Below are 17372 nucleotides of genomic sequence, written 5' to 3'. Positions count from 1 at the left end.
TCTGGCCCTTTAAATACAGTTCCTCATGTTGTGACCCAACCATAAAATTACTTTCGCTGCTACTTCATAACTGTAATGTTGCTACTGTTATGAATTGTAATGTAGATATCTGATATGCAGGATGGTCTTAGGCGACCCCTGTGAAAGGGTCATTCGACCGCCAAAGGGGTCGCGACCCACAGGTTGAGAACCGCTGCTAGAGTAGTTATGAAAACCCTCCTCTAAGCCCTTTAGACTTGCACTAACACTCTCCAGCTTTTACCTGATCCCAGAGTCAGTGCCACATGTCTTTAGTTTTTGATGTGGAAATCTCTACTTCCAGGTTTCAAGTTTTTTCTAGTTACCTATTATTGCATAACAAACCACCCCAGAGGCTCCAAGCATGTCAAACTCAAAGGCTAACACGGGCCAAATAAACAAGGTTTAAGTTTATGTGGGCCGCAAAAAAAACCACAAAAGCTTAAATTTTCATAGAAATGTAGGTTTATTTCGATAGAGACATACAGAATAAAAAGGGCTGAAATAAATGAGTAATCATTAAAATAAAATAATAGAACATTTTAATAAAAATTAATATTTTTCTTGAACATTAACTTACCAGACACTGAATAACTGCACAAATTACTAAGTGCAATGCAAATAAATTCATTTTTCTTGTTCTCCAAAAGCAAAATATTTCCTGTTGCGCACACCGAACAAGTTGGTCCAACACTAATGATGTGGCAATTAGCTGCTAAAATATTCTCGCTGCTAGTATTAGTGGAGAGAAATGGTGCGCCTGTGTGTAAGGCGTGTAAGGGAAATGAATGCAACACGATTATAGTAATCAATCATTAATGAATGTTGTAGTTCATTATTAATAACTAGAGGCCCGGTGCACAAAAATTTGTGCACTCGGGGGTGTCCCTCAGCCGGGCCTGTGCCCTCTTGCAGTCTGGGGCCCTTCAGAGGATGTCCACCTGCTGGGTTAGGCCTGCTCCCCAGGGGATCGGACCCAAGTTGGCAGTCAGACATCCCTCTGGCAGCCTGAGAGCCCTCGGGGGATGTCTATTTGCCAGCGGGGAGCAGGCCTAAGCTGCAGTTGGACATCCTTAGCGCTGCTGAGGAGGCGGGAGAGGCTCCGACCACCACTGCTGTACTGGCAGCCGTCAGCCTGGCTTGTGGCTGAGCAGAGCTCCCGCTGTGGGAGTGCACTGACCACCAAAGGGCAGCTCCTGCATTGAGCGTCTGCCCCCTGGTGGTCAGTGTGTGTCATAGTGACCAGTCATTCCCAGTCTTTCTGCTGTTAGGGTCAGTTTGCATATTACCCTTTTATTATATAGGATATAGGCCTGGTGCATGGGTGGGGGCCAGCTGGTTTGCCCTGAAGGGTGTCCCGGATTAGGGTGGGGGTCCTGCTGAGGTGCCTGGCCAGCCTGGGTGAGGGACTGATGGTTGTTTGCAGCTGGTCATACCCCACCTGCTGGGGTGCCTGGCCAGCCTGGGTGAGGGGCCAATGGCTGTTTGCAGCTGGTCACACCCTTTTCAGGGTGGGGGTCCCCACTGGGGTGCCTGGCCAGCCTGGGTGAGGGGCTGATGGCTGTTTTCAGTCTGGTCAAACCCCCCCAGTGGGGACCCTCACCCCATGGAGGTTTGGCCAGCCTGGGTGAGGGGCTGATGGCTGTTTTCAGGCTGGCCACACCCCCTTTAGGGTGGGGGCTCCCCACTGGGGTGCCTGGCCAGTCTGGGTGAGGGGCTGAGGGCCATTTTCAGGCTGGCCAAGCCCCCTGGCAATGAAAGCTCCCAGCCTCTCCTTTTTTTCTTTTTCTTTTTTTATTCTGGAATTTATTTACCTTCTATAATTGAAACTTTGTTGCTTTCAGTGGAGCTCAGAGCCGGCTCCTGCTCACTCCAGCTCCGTGGCCATGGCCGGCTGAAAGCAGGTATCTGGGGTTTATTTACCTTCTATAATTGAAACTTTTTGCTTTGAGTGGAGCTCAGAGCCGGCTGTGGCAGCTTGGCTTCCTCCATCATTAGGGCAACCAAGCCTCCTGCTTGCTCCAGCTCCGTGGCTTCCGGCCGCCATCTTGGTTGGGTTAATTTGCATATAGTCGCTCCAATTGGCTGGTGGGCGTGGAAGGCATAGCAAAAGTACGGTCAATTTGCATGTTTGTACTTTATTAGTGTAGATTATGTATAGCAGGATATTGTAAAAATTAAGCTATGAAATTTTTATTAAAATGCTTCTTACATACCATTATATTGGCTGGGCCCCAAAAATATTTGTTGTGGGCTGCATGTGGCCTGCGGGCCACGAGTTTGACATGCTTGCCTTACTAGTACACTATCTTCATATTTTTGGATTCTTTTTACTTTTTGCTCTTCTGTTTGGGTTTTTTTTGCTTCCTCATATTTCAGATCAATTTGATTCTTGGGATCCTCTATTCTACTGTTGAATCCCTGTAAACTACTCTTTATTTCAGTCAGTTTATGCTTAATTTCTGACTGGTCCTTTTCCATTTTTTTTGGCATTCTCTCTAAAATCATTGAAAGTCTCACTAAGTCCCTTAGAGGTTTCTAGAAGATTCTTGAGGAACTTTATAATTGTGGTTTTGAACTCTATATCCAGTAGTTTGCTTTCTTCCATTCCTTTCATTTGTGACATGTTTCTTTGTCTCTGAATTTTGGCTGCTTCCCTGTGTTTGGTTCTATGTATTGGGTAGAGCTGCTAAGTCTCCTTGAGTTAATAGAATGGCCTTGTGTAGTAGGTATCCTATAGGGCTCAGTGGCTCAGCCTCCCTAATCACTTGCGGTGGACAGTTTAGGTGCACCCCTTTGTGGGCTGTGTGCACAGTCTTGTTGTAGTTGAGCCTTGATTGCTATTGGTGTCACTGGGAGGAGTTGACCTCCAGGCCAATTGACTGTGGGAACCAGCTATGACTACAGTGGGAGAGCTGCTGTGCAGGAGACAACCTTATGGAGCAGGACATGCTTCAGCAGGGTTTTGGTGCTCACTGAGTCTGCCCCTTGAGTGTGTTGCTTATGGATGTGTAGAGTTGTAATCTGGTATGCTCTGACACTGACCACTGGGTACACTGGCTTTGGGTCTTCAGGGAGGTGTAAAGTCAGCCACTGCCTGGTGCCACCCAGCAGGAGCTACAGAGAGATCTTCAGATTCCTCCCCCTTTGTATTGGGTTTGGCAGTGCCCAAATGAGGCCCAGCTGTGAAGCAATACAGGCTGGTGCTGATGCAGGGTTTTGGGCCTTTTATTGATAAGTTTGGAGCTCCCTGACCCAGCTGCAGCTTGTTTGACAGGCTAGGCCATTCCTATGCAAAAGCTGCTGCGCACAGCTTGGTTGAGGTTGTAAATTGGGTGGGGCGTGGTCTCAGGGAATCATCAAGGTGGAGCAAACAGAAATGGCTGCCAGTCAGCCCTGCACCAGGGAGGTCCCAGCACGGGAACAATGACTGCTGTGAGTACCTCCATCTGGGAGAAAGTTGCCCCTAAGTTCCTGCCCTGATGATAGACAGTCCAGTTTCTCCTCCAGCACTGGAACTCAGAGGAAGTGAGACCTTGTAAGTTCAGTTTGTGGTGCCGGCCTTTTAAGAGGAGCAGCTGGGTCTCCAGAAGCCTGTGTGTCACTCAGCCCCAATCTACACTGGTTTTTACAGCCTGTAGTTCTTACTGCCCAGAGGGACTTCTTTTCCAAGCTCTGGGACCCTGGGCTGGGTGTCTGGTTTGGGGCTGGGACCCCTCACTCCTCTGTGCGGCCTCTGCAGAGGCAATCTTCCTCCTGATTAAAGAAGCAGCAGGCACACGTGGGTGCTGGACCAGCCTGTTTGGTGCCTCTGCACCTCCTACAAGTCTCAGTGTGCTTTCTTCTTTACTTCTCTAGTTGTAGGACTTCCATTCAGCCAGCTTTCTGGCAGCTCTGGATGATGGTTGTTCTGTATTTTAGTTGTAATTTTCATGTGGTTGTGGGAGGCAGCGAGTACAGGTGTTTGCCTATGCCACCATCTTGGTTCTTCTCCATTGATTTTTAGAGAGAGTGGAAGGGCAGGGGAGAGACAGAGAGAGAAACATCAATGTGAGAGAGACACATGGATTGGTTGCCTCCTGCAAGCACCCCGACCAGGGCCTGGGCGGGGGAGGAGTCTGCAGCCGAGGTATGTGCCCTTGATCGGAATGGAACCTGGGATCCTTTGTCTGCAGGCTGATGCTCTATCCACTGAGCCAGACAGGCTAGAGCAGCCGTGGGCAAACTACGGCCCGCGGGCCGGATCCGGCCCGTTTGAAATGAATAAAACTATTGAAATAAAAGACCGTACCCTTTTATGTAATGATGTTTACTTTGAATTTATATTAGTTCACACAAACACTCCATCCATGCTTTTGTTCCGGCCCTCCGGTCCAGTTTAAGAACCCATTGTGGCCCTCGAGTCAAAAAGTTTGCACACCCCTGGGCTAGAGCTAGATAGATCACTGATATTTAAAGAGCAGATATGGCCTTTTCCTTCCAGCTCTTAAATCTTATATTTCTTTGGCTTCCAATGTCTATACTCTTGAATTTCCTAAATGTACATGCAGCCTTTTGATAGCAGCCAGCGAAGTCTTCTAATCATTTTCATTATCTCCTTGGATCAAGAACTCCCAATAGTTCCAAAACACTTTTTATTTTATGCTCTCCCAGCAAGCTGCTTTCTGCTTCAACAACATTTATTTGATTTTTATCTTCTACATATGATCTTGTCATTCCCACTCTTTGCCTTCAATATCCTACTGCCTTCCCCTGGAATCCCCCTGTCTTATCTTTATCACCTTTTATGTTTTATCCAACACCATGCAAATCATTTTCTTATTCAGTTTTACTTAGTGATCACATACTCGATTTATGGCATGTATATCTATAAGTATCACTGCCATGTTTCAATACAGGGTTATGTTGATTCAAAGTTATAGTCGCTAAAAAAGTTGAAAAAAGTTCAAAACATGTGATAAACTTGTTTAATGACTAATTTTTTCCTTTTTATGTCCACAGCCAACATCTACTAGATGATAAAATGAGTCAGCATCATAATGACAAATGAAAGTATTGCTCTTTATAAAGTCAAGGAAGACACCTGTGAGACAAAACTGTCTCGTTTGGCAGTGTTGTGAATTTTCCCTTCTAATTTCAGGTAAGGTATGACTTTTATGTGGCCTATATTTCTGTCATTGGGCAGTTTGTTCCAGCTGGAGCTTTTATGGCTGTGGTTTTCTAGGAAATACCATTGTGCTTGCAGATCATTCATTCACTGATAAACTGAATTGACTTTCCTGTGTATTTAACTCAGTTTTTTATAGTGATATAATGAGAAAAGGCAGGATCTAGAGTCAGAAAATCAGGATTTAAGTATTGGCTCTGTCACTTACCTTATGTGTGACCTTGAATAAATCCTTTAACGTCTTTGAACTTTAATTACCTTGTCTGTCAATGAAAAATACTACTGTGCCCTAACCGGTTTGGCTCAGTGGATAGAGCATTGGCCTGCGGACTCAAGGGTCCCAGGTTCAATTCCGGTCAAGGGCATGTACCTTGGATGCGAGCACATCCCCAGTGGGGAGTGTGCAGAGGCAGCTGATCGATGTTTCTCTCTCATTGATGTTTCTAACTCTCTATCCCTCTCCCTTCCTCTCTGTAAAAAATCAATAAAATATATTTTTTAAAAAAGAAAAAATACTACTGTGCTTACTTTGAGGGTTGCTTCAAAAGACAAATTAGACAACGTGAATAATACCATGTGACTAGCCTGGCTGGAGTGGGTCAATTGGTTAAGTATCATCCTGTGAACTGAAAGTTTGCTGATTCAATTTCCAGTCAGGGCATATATCTGAATTGCAGGTTTGATCCTCGGTTGGGGCACTTACAGAAGGCAACCAATCAATGTTTCTCTCTCACATGGATGTTTCTCTCTCTCTTCCTCTCTCTCAGCATGTCTTCAGGTGAAGGTTAAAAATAAAAATCCCATGTGATTTATAAAGCATCTCCTAGCTCAAATTCATGTAATATTTTTCTGTTTTGTCTTTTTTTAACTAGGAAAGAAAGACATGATTGCATTTTTAAAAAGCAGTAAGATTGGAAATGAAGAGTAAAAAGAGAATTCATTTTTCTTTGAATTCCTCTCTAGCCATATATTTCACTTTTTTTCTTTGCTATTCTTATTCCTTCTACATTATGGAATTATGTCTTTTATGGAAATGTTCAATAACATCTTGCTAATTTTTTGTTTACATTGATTCAGCTCCTGGCTGTAGGGCTATCTTTATCCAGTTAAACTTCTCTATCCTTACATTGTTTTTTCTTTTTAACATTTTTGCTGAAATCATGGGCCATCAATCAGTCAACTGAACAACTGGTATTTATGGCATACCTGCTATGTAAAAGTAATTCTTCTGTTATTTATTTGAAATTTAAAAATGTGTATTATCTGTCCTGGATTTTAATTTATTTTTGGGTAATAAACAGTTTTAGTCACCTACTATATGCAAGGTACCAGGTCATATAGAAACGGCTCAAGAAGTCTTCATGTTAATCTGGGAGGCAGACATAGGAACGATCTCAATACTGAAATGTAGATATGGAGGGAAGAAATGAAGGATTTACAGAGAATGTATCATTTATGAGTTGTCTCAAATGAAGGGAGAGACTATTCATTGAAAATGTGGTGCTTTAAATTATATCAGGTCCCAATTTTATTTAGAGAGTATTTACAAATAGTAGTAGAGCACTACTTGGGAAGGGCATTTGTTGTCTATTGCTGTGTAAGAAATTACCTCAGTATGTAGTAGAAGTCACATTTTATCTCTTCTACTATATTCTGTTGATGAAAAGTGAACTCACCAAGTCTGGCCCACTTACAAAGGGAGGGGAATTAGTCCTTACGTTTTGAATAGAGGAGTATTAAAGAATTTGCAGACTTGTTTTTTATTTGAAGCAAACATATCCCCAAGATTTTATTGTCATATAATTAAACAGAATATGAAGCTCAGAACTGGATCACTTGGCCTTTTCTCTTATTATCTCCTCCCAGTTCCAAATGCTTATATCTCTTAATAGCCAGAGTTCTCTTAGATCTGCAGTTGGGCTTAATGCATTCAAGCTCAGCACAATCATCTTTGTAGTTTTAGCCTTTTTGCAGAAAATCAGCTTAGTCTGACACTGTGGCCACTCTGCTTCCTGTGGTAATGTCACTTTCCCTGCATATACAGAGAATCCTTGTCCCTCTTGTACTGTGTCACTTGGTGAGGTTGGTGCTTGCCACACTTCTTATGTTAAGTGCAGCCAGTTTTAGGAATGTTTACCATGTTTGACGGAGTGCTATTGGCACAGAAAGATGCAGCTTTGTTTTAAAAACATCATAGTTTTCCCTCCAGCCAAAAATTATTTACATTCTTCCTACATACAACATATATCCAGTCACTCCCCAAATCCTCCTCACGCAGTCTCATCCTTTACAACAGGGGTAGGGAACCTTTTTTCTGCCAAGGGCCATTTGGATATTTATAACACTACTAGAGGCCTGATGCATGAAAATCGTGCAAGAGTAGGCTTTCCTTACCCCAGCTGCTGGCACTGGCTTCCCTCTGGCACCCAGGACCCGGGACCTGGGCTTCCCTTGCAGCCCCAGCTTCATCTTGAAGGAGGTCTGGCCTAATTAGCATATTATGCTTTTATTATTATAGATTCTTGGGCCATTCAAAATTATCAACTTAAGAATTAGCCTGCCACAATTGGTCAAACATTTAATTAACTCACACCTAAAGCAGTGGCAGGGTCAGATCAAATGATTTTGAAGGGGACCTTATATAGCCCATGGGTCAGACAATCCCTACTGCTGCTTTATAGCATCAGCTTAAAGTTTAGGATCACATCGTCTCTATTAGGTCCAGGTGTGAATGAGGCTCCTCTGGTGTTCTTTATATACAGTTCCTCAAATACAGTTTCTGTTGACCTGAAGACCTATGAGCTCAAGAGGCAAGTCATCTGCCCCATAAATACTCAACACACAGGCATAGGATGAGGGCTATAGTTACTGCCATTCAAAAAGGTTAAGCACAGGAGTTTACAAGAGACACAGGTCCATAGAAATTCCATAATATAGCAGAGCTGTGCTTGGTAGTTCCTTGGCTGGGAATCAAGTCCTGGGAATAATTCTCCATACTTCTTGGATCTGCATCCTACTCTCTTGGTTTCATCTTCTTGAGTCATCCTTCCTTTTTCATGAAGGGAAGCCAGTGCTTATAGCTGAGAAGTCTTATAAGCCTGCATCTTTGCTGCATCTTTGGGAATCCAAGTGTCTCTTTAATTTTGGACTATATTGTTCCTTTCAGTCCAAACTAGTGCTGTTTCTGCTATGCAATAGTTTTTAAAACTTGTGGGTCTCCTAGGACTCTTATTGAGAACTCATGCATCAGACAAAAGTCAAACCCATGAGTATTTTTGATATATGCCCTTCTCTACTTAGTCTTCTGCTGAGACTACTAAGACAAAAGATCCAAAGCTTAAATAATATTTTTATTTTTTTAAAAAATATATTTTATTGACTTTTTACAGAGAGGAAGGGAGAGGGATAGAGAGTTAGAAACATCGATCAGCTGCCTCCTGCACACTCCCTACTGGGGATGTGCCTGCAACCAAGGTACATGTCCTTGACTGGAATCGAACCTGGGATCCTTCAGTCCACAGGCTGACGCTCTATCTACTGAGCCAAACCGGTTAGGGCTAAATATTATTTTTTTTTAACTAAAGTTCTCTGAGGCACCGCCTCCTACATTTTTCTGAGGTCTAATCAAAATATTGTAGAGCTACCCCCTCATCTAAATTTCTCAGATAGTTCTGGATTTGCTGTCTACCTAGGGACAGTTCTTAATTTTAGATAGTTTGCTATCTGGAGAACGTGGGACTTTTCAAAACCAGAAAGTCCTGACTCCTTTATGTTTAATAGTCTTTTCTTTAGCTTATCTCCCTCACATTTAATTATAATCAGTCCAAAAAAGCCAGGTATCACCACCAACACTATTCCTGAAGATCACGTTAGTAATAATCCAGTTCATTAGTGCATTTTATACTCTCCATATAACTGCAGATAACATTTCTGCCACTGTACACTGGACTTTCTGTCTTCCAGTTTCAAATAACATTTTTCTTACTTTCCTTTAAGACTTACCTGTAGCCACTGAGATTTGCTATCACTCTCCTCAAATACTTGTCAGCTTCTTCTCTTCTTGGTTCCAAAACCTCCCCAATATTGTAGGTTTTTATTACAGCATCATGCCATTTGCAGTACTAAAATAACCATTAATTATTATTGCCTAATAACAAATTACCAAATATGTAGTAACTTAAAACAAACATTTATTATCTTTACAATTTCTGTGGGTCAGAAGTTCAGGAGTGGCTTAGTTAGGCAGTTCTGGCATAAGGTCTCTCATGAGGTTGCAGTCAAGATGTTGGCCAGAGCTACATTCATGTGAAGTCTGACTGGGGCTGGAGAATTTGTTTCCAAGGTGGCTCACTCACAGGACTGGCAGTTCAGTTCCTTTCAGTAAAAGCCTGTCCACAGGCCACTTGAGTGTCCTCATGATATGATAGCTGACCTCCTCCAGAGCAAGGAATCCAAGAAAGCAGGTTGGAAGTGACAGTGCCTTTTAGGAATCAGTATCCAAAGTCACAAACCAGCACTTCTGCCGCATGCTCTTCATTAGAAGAAAGTCACTATGTCCAGTATGCAATCAATGAGATGGGAATGAGGTTTCACCTTTTGAAGGGAAGAGTGTCAGAGAACTTGTAGACATGCTTTAACCCTTTGTGGTCATATTAAATTTGGACATGGGTGTCGTACTGGTCGGAATTAATTTCTATTGAAAGAGCAGTGATACATAACATGCAAGATTATGAAGGGTAAACAAGATTTATTAATTCTTTTTTGAACATTAGATGTATGTTTAGACAATAATGTGTTTCAATAACATGTTTTTATGTAAAAATTGTATTTTATATTTCTCTATTGTGTGGTATCTTTGAAAGCAGTCTCCAATATGCAGTCCTGGTTTTCGACTACATGTATTGCAAAAATAATTAGTTTGGCGTCTTCCGCCCCTAATCTTTCTGTTCGAACATACAGAGCAATCTTTTACTTTTCACACCTTCACAGTGCCACAATATATGCAGTTTCCCATTAAGCCTTTCATCTTTATCTGAGGCCGATGGTCTTCCTGGTTTTGAAGACACTCCTTCACGAAAATCAGATTCGCAGTACACTTCTTTCGGTAACTTTCTTTTTGCCATTTTGGAGTATTATTTTGAAATATCTTAACAAGCGAGAATGCCTAATTACAGTTAAACGTAATTTGTAAAGCTTTATTTGAAATTCTGCGAAGTATCTCCGAAGCTTGTCGATTTCTTCACTCTCAAAAGGCGACTGACTCGCCACGGTGTTTTGCATGGCGAGTGTGGAATGACCCCGTTTGTTTATATTGAGTTTCGATAGCTCCGATTTGTCGGGGCAATGTTTTGGTTCGTGACAAGGCCGCTTAGACACTTAAGAGCTTTCAGAGAAATTATGAACTGATACATGAATGAATAGAGTTAAGATTTGTACGGTTCCTTGCTGTGGTGGCTGAGAGCAGACATACAACCGGAACGGTAAAAAAGCTTTGGTGGCTGAGAGTAGACAAACAACTGCAAAGGGTTAAAACCACTACATTCTGAATCCTGTTCTTGATCAGTAACTCTTCCTAAAAGATCCCCAAGGGAATGTACACACACACACACACACACACACACACACACACACACACACACAGCAAAGCTGGAGTTTGACCCCAAACCTCAATACATAGCCCTAGGTCTGTGGAGAAATGTTTAACTGAAGCTAGATGCATCTGAATGACATACTACAAAAGCAGGCCAACACGCTTTTAGGTATGCTTCCACTCCAAAGCCCACTACTTCATTGGGAGGAAAGCAGAAAGAACACCTATGATAGAAGAGAGAAGAAAGCAGAGAGAGCCAACAGACGAAGAGTTGCCTGCCTCAGGTTTGTCTAAACAGGGTGGCAGTTCCTGGGCTGCTTCTGTGTTGGAGAAAAAAAAATCTGGAAAAGGAGAAAGAGTGGATGGAGGCTTCTTAGGGTAGCTGCAGTATTCTTATCACTCCAGGTCTAAGAAAGAAAAGAGAGAAGGAATGGCTCAATATATGTATCCTGTGCTGTTTAATTAGCAGTAACTCTACCCAGTAGTACAATAGTCAGTATAATGGCCTTAAAACTGACCGGGTTATAGCAGCAATCTCCTTCAAAGTGCAACAACTTGGGGTGGGTTAGTAGAGTTAGCATTTCCCATATTTGGGTTTTAGCCTATTAATCTAGTTTATTTAACGATCTAATGGTCAATCTAGAGCAGTGATGGCGAACCTATGACACGTGTGTCAGAGGTGACATGTGAAGTCATATTTTTGGTTGATTTTTCTTTGTTAAATGGCATTTAAATATATAAAATAAATATCAAAAATATAAGTCTTTGTTTTACTATGGTTTCAAATATCAAAAAATTTCTATATGTGACACGGCACCAGAGTTAAGTTAGGATTTTTCAAAATGCTGACACGCCGAGCTCAAAAGGTTCGCCGTCACTGATCTAGAGTATGATTGTGGCTCTCGTGGGGGATGTGGGGAATGGGTTAGCAGCACAGTAGGTAAGTCCCATTTATTCCTTTTGTGGGACTCCTGTAGCAATCTTTGCTACTGTAACAACTGAGAGCTAATATAAGGTCAGTCTAGGCCTGAGTATCTTTATGAATGTCTCTCAAAGTTGCCTCTAGAAGTTTCTGAGATGGATTAAGCCTGGAGGTGAAGTTTATTCCATAGCTACCATATGCACTAAGCTGAGACTTCGTTGTTGTTTTTTAAAAATATTTTTATTAATTTTAGAGAGAGAGGAAGGAAGAGGGAGAGAGAGATAGAAACATCAATGTGAGAGAACATTGATAGACTGCCTCCTGCAGGCCTGCTACTGCTCTCTACTGTATCCAGGCATATGCCCTGACCAAGAATTGAACCGAAGTCCTCTTGGTACATGGGTCGACAGTCAACCACTGAGCCTACACAGGCCGGGCTGAGAGTTCATTGAGTTTATTTTTAATGAAATCCTTCAGTCATTCCTGCCATCTCAAAAATACCCAATGGCATTGCCTAATGATATTGGGTTATTAACATGAGTACCATGTAAAAACATAGCCCCGAACACAGTTAAACAATATAAAACCATTCCAAATTTATTGCCACAGTGTTAAATTTTACAAATCTCTTCTCATAATCAGTTTCTAAATTTTCTGTTGCATAGGGCCTTTTTTGAGGATATTTGTTCTGACCCGCAGAAGAAGCCTCAGCCCCAAATCTCCACTAGCCAGTGACAACGCTCAAGATAAGCCAAGCCGTAAGTGGCATATTTGAGATCTTAAGATGCATCAGGCTGGCTTACTCAGCAGCTTTTCTGTTGCATTACAGGGAATCCCAGCTTCCCAGCTGGGGTCAAAAGGAAACCCCACTACTCACAACTGTCCTTGATTGAGACAGTCCCACAGTTTAAGGTGGGTCATTTGCAACACCCCACTTCCAGGTACCTATTTCCTTATTAATCATGACTCCTGGTTGCAATTCAGAAACCCAAGTCACTAGGTGGGAGAAGAAAAGGGAAAGAAAATAGACTTGTTAATTGATTATATCTCCATCCCAATACAGTGACTGGGAGTTTAAACTTGCTATATGATCTTATTCTCATCTTGGGTCAGTTTTCTATCCCTGTCTTCTGTGTAGGGTCCGTGAAGGACACAAAAGGACATGACCTTCTCTCCTTCCACCTTTTCTCTCCCTCTTTCGTGTGCTTGTGCCCCTCATGGCATAGGGGGTAGGGTAGAGAGAGAGAGAGTGAGCAGTTCACTTTGGTGACTGCTCATACCTTGAAGATAAGGAGATGAACCCTTTCTGTTGGCAAATTTTGCTTCTCCATCAGACACCGTTGGCATACAGAATTGCTCATATTTGCAGATTATGTTTCCACCTGGATACAGTAGAGAGCAGGCTACCCATCACCCAACTGGTCTTAGTGCACTCTCAGCCATGCCCCCCTCATCCAATCTGGGGAGCATGGTCCTACCTCACTTCAGCCCCCTTCAGGAGAGTGTACCACATGCCTTCTCATGTGTGTGGTTTCTGGCTAGGTGTGTGACTATCCCAGGCAACCTAATAGCTCTCTTAAGTCACCCCCAAATCCTCATCCTTAAGGAGCATGGAAACCTTCTGTTTCTCCTTCTTAGAGCCACAGAATACTCCACATGCTTTACCAGCTCTCAGCAATGCCAGGGCAAAAACTGGCCCTTGTCCCAAGTTCTCAAACCCTGACTGATGGTCCCGGGACTTCCAGATTTTTCCAAAGTGAGAGAGGTTGGCATTTTCACCTTTTGCACTGCTCCCTCCATCATCAAGAAAATGGTAAAATGGAGAAAAGGCCAAATATCAAACTGTGATTTCTTCCCCAACTCTCTTTTTCCCTTTCTCTATTCCTAATTACCTTTATACAGATGATAAAGGAAGGATTGGTATCAAATAGATTGTGCTAGAGGACCACAGCACAGCAAACAATATGGTGAAGAGTCTAGCTCTAATAAACCACTGAACTTGAAAGATGAAGGAAGTTTCTTTTGTTCTGAGCAATGAGGCATTGCCAAGTACTTTATACCATCATGTTGAATTAATACAAATGATTTATGTGACCCATCTAAATTCCTGTGCATGACATTGAAGACCTTCCATAATCTGAGCACCATCTACCACTTCTGTGCTCTTCCCCCCACCTATCCCCAATTGGAGTCAAGAGAAGCCTGTCTGCTTCCCACTCATCATGCTGTTACTGTGCTTTGGTGTTATTTCAGTAGGCTTTCCCTCTCCATAAGACCCCTGTTCCTTCCTCTTCCCCTTTCTCTCCATCAGCATGACCATCTTGTTCACTCTATCCTTAGCTTCCAGGAGAGCTGCCCAACTTCTTCCTCATATCCTCATTAAACTCTGGACTTTACTTTGAATGGAAGTAGACTATGATCTCTTGGAGGACAGAGAGCACGTCTCACTCGCCTTTATATGCCTAGTACCACACATAATGTCTGACACAAAATAAGTATGGAATATATAGTGAGCTGAATCGAGGTTCTGGAGGAAATTACCACATCCAAGTTGCTGATTGCTCTTGTGAGGATCCCTATGTCTACTCTTCTGTGTTTTACCTGGAAGATTTACTTTAAGAAGAGGTCATTTAAAACAACTTATAGCAGGCTCTCTCTGTATGCTCTGCATGCATACCTTTCACAAGAATATTTTATAGTTAGTAATTCTCCTGTCACTCTAATGATATAGGCTAGTATCACTGTATTGATTGAATAGCTTATTTATTGAACTGCTATTTTTCTCAGACTCTCCTCCTTTAAAAAAACTACAGCTTTAAAAGATGAAGGACCTAAAATATCTATATATGAGAAAGTCAAGGAAAAAAGAGCTAGTTGGCCTCTAAATTCCTGACACTGTAATAAACCAACGTTGATAGCATTGATTTAATAACTAACCCAAGATAGATCTTAAAATCACCCAATCTGTAGTTTCTTTAAAACAAATAATTCAACCAACAAAGGCACATGAAATGAATGATAAGCAAAAATGATCGATACTATTACATCCATTCTATGTTCTGAGTACAAGAGAATAACCCTGGGATATTTTCACTTCATAAAAAGGCCAAAACATTTTATGTGTTATGACGATTATTGAGAGAGGCAGTGCATAGTAGTTTGTGCTACTATGAGCTAGGCATTATACTCAGTAAATACTTTATTTCTTGCCTCACTTAGATGGAATCTAAGTGAAACATGGAATTTATTCTTTTATTATTATTTATTAGTTATTGTATTATTTTCCATATGAACAATTGCAAACTTACTTTTTCCCCAACAGGAGAGAGAGAGAGAGAGAGAGAGAGAGAGATTATAAGGATTGGCTCACATGTTTATGGAGGCTGACAAGTCCTTAGGATCTGCAGGGTGACTCCACAGCAGGCTGGAGAGTCCACTTTTTGGTTTGAGTCAAAAGGCAAGAAAAAAACGATGTTGTAGTTTCCTAGTTTAAAGGCAATTAGGCAGGAGGAATTCTCTTTTGCTCGGGTAGGGTCAGCCTTTTTGGTCTATTCAGGCCTTCAGTTGGATGAGACCCACTCATATTAGGTAAGGCAATGTGTTTACTCATTTCTGTCCATTCAAATGTTTATTTGACCCCCAAACACCCTCATAGATACACCCAGAATGATATTTAACCAAATATTTAGACACCCTTGGGCCCTGACAAATTAACACATCACACCCATGTAATAAATTCTATGACTTACTCTGTCTTCAGGTGAGGGAAAAGAGAGAGGAGATGAAATTCCTTGTCATTCACAATTCTAAGTGAGAGAGACTCTGCTCCAACCCATCTGACTGAACAGAGAGAGTATTTAAAGGAGAGAACAAGGTTTGGAGTATGTGGTTTTTGTGAGAATAAAATTTTAAAAAAATGAGTACAAAATAATGTATCGCTGTGCTTGGCACATGGACTCATTATAGCTAATATTGTTATATTAGTAGTTGTACTAGTAGTATTATTAAAAACATGGTTATAGTTTGTTAGCATAAGCCTTTGTCCTTTTAGAAAACCTGAGAAATAGAATGCCAGAGTTTAAATAAGGATATATTTGATCAATATCATTCTCTATTCTTTTCCTTGGTTTTGTGATATAAAGATAAAAAACCTCTAAGTCCCTGGATATTTAATTTCTCTAACATATCCTATTGCAAAAATAATATTGCCTTTGGCAGAGATATGCCTTATTCCTGCTTATGTCATTAGAAAATGGCAAGGTCAACCAAAATGAGAAATTGACAGTGTCTCTTTCGTTCAGTTTTTAATAAGTATTGTCCAAAGAAAAAATAATCAAATCAGAGCTCCTCTGTCCTTGAAGTGCCTTTTTGAAAAGGTCTCCTAGAAAATCTAATGTAAGGTCAAAAGCAGTTGAGAAAAAGAAGAAATCATTTAAGTATACCTCCTCCCTCTATTCTATGTGATAGAAATAAAATACCTCTTTCAATCATTTGGGCACAGGGATATTTGACTCCTCCTTTTTCTAGAGTGTGGGGAATGTTGGTAAAAGGAGCTCTGAGTTAACAAACCAGATTTTGCAATGTATAAATAAAATATAGTCTCCTAGGGAATAAATGGTCTTGAAAGACTTTGTCCCACAGATCATCAGCCTCTTTTATAGGGCAAGACTCCAGGCAAAACTGTGAAATTAGTTACTCACATCTTTTTATTATTCAGCCATTGGGCCTCCTATCTTTCACCCAAAGTCCTCATGTGTTTTCATCTTCACATTTTTTGTTCTCAGCAAAGAATGCAATAAAACTCATAGGCTTTGAGATACAAAGACTATAAGAATTACTGTGTTCTTCTTACCAATTCCCTTTATAATTTACTAAGCTTTATAATTTAAAAGGCTTTAACTTTAGACATCAGTGGCATTGAGGAGGCATTTACTACAATCAGAGGAACCTTCCTGGAGTTGCTTAATTCACAACATGTACAAAACAGGCTCCTTCTCTGCTTTCTTGGATGTTAAGAGCAGCCTTGTTCTTTCCTCATTTTCTGTCTATTTTAGGCTCGCAATTCCAGCCACACTTATCACAATGCTGATAGTCCTTACCCGATTTACACCAGTGCTTTCTTTTGTACAGTATATCAGTGCTATTGTCTCTACTCACAATGCCTTCTGTTTCCTTTTGGGCAATTCTCGTGGGTACCTTACTTCATCTGAGCTCACTTTAATCAAAATTCTCCTCCATTTAAGGTGTATGGTTTAACTGAGGAAATGACCCATGCTCCAAAGAAGCAACAATGAGAGAGTACAAGATAATATACAATGAATCGCCATGTGTGCATGAGCTGGTGACAGATTAATGAGTAATGCATTGTCCCGATGCCCCTAAGGAACTTATGATCCTGAAGGGACACAGACCAATACACAGAAAATTATAATACCGGGAAGAGGACACAATAGCAGAAACAGACGAAGAGCCAAGATGAAGGGTATCTATCTGTGAGGGTAGCTAATTGTTGCCTGGGTAACTCTTAGAAACTGCATCATCTCAGAAACTGCCACACAGTTTAGTTTCTCTCCCTTTGCCAATAACCACTGCAGCACAGTTATAAAAGGAAACATTGTAATAGAACCAATGAGAACACAAACCAAGAGGAATGATTCCTGCAGAGGGCAGTAGTC

The sequence above is a fragment of the Myotis nattereri genome (genome assembly GCF_964212035.1).
Source record: "Myotis nattereri genome assembly, chromosome: 3".
NCBI classification, from domain to species: Eukaryota; Metazoa; Chordata; class Mammalia; order Chiroptera; family Vespertilionidae; genus Myotis; species Myotis nattereri.
This window is presented reverse-complemented; position numbering follows the sequence as displayed.